At 38.8% G+C, this 5,225-nt stretch overlaps 1 protein-coding gene across 2 annotated transcripts in view; it reads left to right on the top strand.

The window, feature by feature from the left end:
* Nucleotides 1-4,951: 4,951 nt before the first annotated feature.
* Nucleotides 4,952-5,225, top strand: part of LOC138057451 (tyrosinase-like) — a 37,013-nt gene continuing 36,739 nt past the window's right edge. For both annotated transcript variants that reach the window (XM_068903472.1, XM_068903471.1), the window contains exon 1: nucleotides 4,952-5,074. The gene's annotated coding sequence lies outside the window, so the exon portion shown is untranslated. The remainder of the gene's footprint in view (nucleotides 5,075-5,225) is intronic.

Here is a 5,225-nt window from a genome sequence, read left to right as displayed (position 1 = left end):
AAAAACTGGGACTGAAAATTTTATGTCTCCAGAAACCTGCGGTTCTCTTGCCAAGGATCTGCCGGCTAAGACAAACGATGGGATCTGGGGACGAGAATCATAGCGTATGCTATGTAATGTAATCCATCGGGCCTTTGTTTCGTCCACAACATTTGGTGACGATGTGAAGTAAAGTGGAGAACCACCTACGATTCCCTCTGCAAACATATTAACCAGACACGATTTCCAAATTTCAGCGTAAATATAAGCAATTTTCGATGGCCAATTTACGTTCAACCGATCAAAGCTCAGTATGACTTTTCCAGTGTGACTTTTATGGTGTTATGACACAGCAACAAGGAACAAGATTCAGTCTTGATTTCAAAAACACAGTCATTGCGTCAGTCAATATGACTGAGGCAATGTCCATGGTTAAATTATCTTCGCAGCTATTTTAGGTGTTGATGTTGAGCGCATCTTAAAGACAACACCGGAATCACTGCCTCGGTTTGCCTCATACTGACTACGGTCCTGACAGTTAACGACGGAGTAATTCATTTGTCAATTGAAACCACGCCCCCCCCCCCCCCCCCCCGCCCAAACCCCTGGGACGTAGCGGTGGATGTAACATTTGCAATGTTACAGTGAAACTTCTTTTTAGCGGCCACCCTCGGGGTAACGGCTAGTGACCGCTTAATGGAGGTTGGCCGCTTAAACAGAAAAAAAAAAAGGTTCTTCAGAACTTAGCACAATCTTTTTAGTAGAAACGTCACCTTATTCTAAAACAAACACCTTTAGAGTTTGTGACAACTTTTGCACAAGAGACAGCTCTAATATACAAAATTACAGTACTGTCAGAACGAACAAATACTCCTCAAAATGTTGAGATGAGGCTCTCTCAACTTAACATGAACAATCTAAACTATATGGCGTAAACTAAGTTGATTCATAGCCGGAAAAGGAGGCAAAATCTTTTGTTACTGGGTTGAAGAAAAAAAAAATTACAAGGAATCCTGTCGCTAAAAACCAAACTAAGTGAATTAAACTCTTGGTGGCCGCTTAATAGACGTGAAAACAATAGGAGAACTCTCATCGTGACAGCCAAAACGTGGCCGTGGGCGCTTCATAATTGAGGTTTATTGGGGTGGCCGCTTAATAGAGGTTTGATTTACAATATTATTCACAAATTATTTCGGGACTTTGATAATTGTCCTCTAATAGAGAGTGGCCGCTAAATGGGGGCTCCACTGTATTAGGATTTGTATGGGAATCCCGATAAAAGGCTTACGAAAATAATCATATGAAAAGAAATTCAAATAAAAAGCCTAACCTTATTGCCATTGTAAGTAGCTGACAACAGCCCGAGACAACAGGCCCTCCGAGTTACTCTGGACGAGATCTTTTTCCACTCATTTATTTAGACAATTCTATCAACCGTTTACATGAGGTGGGGGAGACATGACAAATCGTGAGGGCGAGACAACTCGGGGAACCCTGGCAGGCGAGATAACTTTTTCGCATGTAAACAGTTTGGCTCGACTACCCGAGACGAGACAGCAAAATCTTAAATGCGCACGCTTAAAATAAAAATCAAAGAATCGACAATTTGGGGGTTAAGCATGTTGCGTTTGTTTTCGAATGAAAAGGTTTTTCCCGCAAAAATTCTCACCGATGTAAACGGAAACTATCTATTCAAAAACCGCCTATTATTTAAACTACGTAGTACTGGCCATGAAGATTGTCAGTCCACTTTCTGAAAGGGAAAAAGCAACTATACTTGATAAAAAAGAACTAGAAAGAAAGAAGGGCAAAGGATGATACTTATTTTTTTGAGGAGTTGTCTCAAAATATACGCTTAATTAAGTACGGTCACTTTTTTCTCGGTCATGCAATTCTCATATAGACGCTGGGTGTGCCTAGGGAAGGAGGGCTGTCTCAGATAACCGAGACCATATAGACAGGCCCTTATTCTACATTCATAGAATTTGCTCGTTTTCAAGTTTACCTCAAACGGGTGTTGAATCCAACAAACAAAATCTTCTTCCTGTTACAAATTAAACACAAACTGACCTCTATAGTTTTTACTTTCCAGATCAAATATCAGAATGTCACATACAAGGTTCCTTAGTTCCACAAAACGCAGCTTTATTATCGGTGACAAAATGAAATAAAAAACAAGACATAAACGCTTTTACAGATTGTAATAGAGATCCCGTATCCAAATGTTCGCCTAGCCTGTGACTGTTTAGTGCTGTCAGCACGAGCGGAAGACATCCGAGGGTGAATTCGCTTTTAGTGATTTCTTATAATGTAGTCCAAGAAATTTTTTCTCTACTTTCCAGAAATGATAATACATTAATTCTGATCATTCTAGCCGTTAAACACCCTCTGGTCTTCAAGGAATAACAATTCAATAATTGCGGTACTCCTCGCTGCCACTCCAAGAGAAGATGGTTCAACAACGATTTCTATTCCGTTTCCACACGATAATATGTTGCGAAGAGCAAGTCATATATAAATAATCATAGAAAATGAAATTCTAAGAAACATAGCTTACTTTTCTGCGGAAAACCATTTTATGTCCGATGGAAAAATATTGCTTTAACCGAGTTCTGGGGCACCAGAAATGGTGACTGAAGTGTTGTGGGCGCGCAATTTGAAGTGGGTGACTGCAGTCCTCATATTGGCAAAACGTTTTATCTTCATTACGTACTGATTTCTCTGACCAATTTTGTTTCCAAATCGGGATGGCGACTGAAATATTAACATATATTATCACAGACACCGAACAATTTGTTTCGGTAGAAAGTCTGTTCAAAATGTCAAGAAAATTCGGTTTTATTGTGAAGAATGACTCGAGTTTTCGTTGGAAAAATTTCAGCTCAAATGCTAGTGAAATTTTTTCTGTTCTTTGCTGGGCAAGTAAGTCTTTTGAAGTCCTAAATACATGTAGCTCATCTAGAACTCCGTTCTAAAATGATACGAGATTTCCGAATGTTGTGTAATACAAGGAAGATTCAAAGGTACCTGGGAATCCGAACAGATTAGTCTGTGCTATGTTAAACAAATTTGCTCTTAAAAGGAAATAAAACGATCAGAAAGCACAGAAAACCAATTTCAACTAATTTTACTGACTTTTGTCTGCTTTAGGAGAGGACAAAGTCTATTTTACTAATCAACTGGTTGACAAGGGCGGCGACTTTCTTTGCATAAAGTTTAAAACTGATTGTTGTTGGCGTCAGTAACCCAAGTCCTTTCGAGGAACAGTTGTCACTTTCACTTTCAACTTTGTGACGTCTTTTAACGATCTGTTCATGGCAATTTGCATCGCTGGGACTCGAAAAAAGGTTTATATTTTTAAAGTCCTATCCATTCAACGGAATCGTCAGTTTGAACTGTAGTGCATAAACACTAGACTCTTCTCTTCGTTGACAATCGAATCACATCACTTCGCTTCAGGTCCAAGTTCCCTCGTAGTTGAATGGATATGAAAAAAGGACATTACGGTTTTTTTTGATGAAATCGACTAAACATACTCATTCGAGAAAGGATAGAAGGCCTTGCGTCCGGCATCATTGTGTATTATTAACTCAATACCTACCCGGTGCTCGCATTTGCTTTTTGATTTTGCTCGATGAATAGATTAGCCACACAATGCAAACAATACTCTTATTCTCGTGCATGCACATAATAATTAAGGGACCACGCATAATAACTTACATCTTATTTGTTTCGGTCTGCCACTGATAATTGTGTCATGTATAGCTCTGGAAATTTACTAACAAAATATTAAAAAGCCTTAAAAATTCTATAACAGTAATGTTTATTTACTGATCTCAGAATAGGAAAAAAATACCCTGCAACGGCTAAAACCATTAAAAAAAAAAAAAGAAAAAAAGATGGGGGAATGATTCAAAACGTCGTTTAGTTTGGGTCTTGAAAGATCGACGCGACCGATCGCATGACAACATCCATATTTTTGTCCACGCAAGGCCACACAATAGTCAAACATTACCACTACCTCTGATTAAAGCACTCAGTTAAATATTAGGGAGTTTAAGAAACGACGACGGCTACGGCAACGACAACGCCAAAAAGCAGTAATATTATTGGTTAAAAGAACCAAAATGATCGTGCTTCACGTGCGGTACACATTTTTTAACAATTCTCTCGCGTACTCGTTAAAACTACTACGTGAAATGACCAAATTTAAGGCTTTGACCGTACAACGTGGACAAACTACAGTGAATCTTTCAGTCTCACTCTTTACTTCAAATCCGTCCGTACCAATCCAGTTATAGCACACTTCACCTATACTGAATAATATAAACAAGATGGAATAATCATGAAGTACTTAGAATAGCTCAAACTTATATTTTGAAGTGACATTTTGGTCGCCGTACCCGTCGTGGTTTCTTAAACTCCCTATTGAACACTGGCTAAAGGTACAGAAATTAAGCATATTGCAAAACGGATGTGTGGGGTTTGCAGAGTTCGGAGAGTAGTTAACCGTTTGTATTCTTTGATCAGGGGAATAGAGGGCACGTAAAATAATATACTGACACATTTCAGGTTGTATCTGTATTTTTAACTTCTCAAAACACTTAGATGACACCAAATGCTTGTGCTTGAAAACGGTTAAGCGATGCAAATATGCAAACAATAAGAGAATCGGAGTTTTATTCCATTTCGACTAAACACCGGCAACGTTTCCTCATTTTCTTATGCTATTGTTAGCAGAATTCCAAAGGCTCTTTCACTTTGTATGCAGTAAGCACTTAGATGTCAGCATGAATCAACTGAGACATGCTGTAACATCATTTTATGTTGTTTTTAGCTTCCTCATTCCAGTGCTGAAACGAAGCTTGAGCAAAGGAGTGACGCCCGCTTTGAACCGACCCAGTCAAAGAGCCAATAGGAATTTCTGAACCTAATCTCGAAATATGATTGGCAATTTTATTTGTTGTATTACAGAACAATGTGTTCAAAAGGACCGAATCATTCCGTTCCGTTCACTCACGAACCGACACTAGAGGACTTCAGAAGCCGAGACGCAAGCTCCAATTTAGGCGATTTGGGTCATCTGCACTACAAGGTATTTGAAAATAAGATCTTTCTCAAATTGGTATTCCACATTGACCTTTTTTTCCAGGGTTACAAATCTTCAAATTGTGCAACGAATTTAACCACTGGGGTCAACTATCAACTTTTTTTTTCTTCTCTTCCCCGGATAAGCCTTTATATAA

Source organism: Montipora capricornis, chromosome 7 (genome assembly GCF_036669925.1).
Source record: "Montipora capricornis isolate CH-2021 chromosome 7, ASM3666992v2, whole genome shotgun sequence".
Classification (NCBI taxonomy): Eukaryota; Metazoa; Cnidaria; class Anthozoa; order Scleractinia; family Acroporidae; genus Montipora; species Montipora capricornis.
Note: the sequence above shows the minus strand (reverse complement) of the source record. Positions and strands in the feature narration are given on the sequence as shown.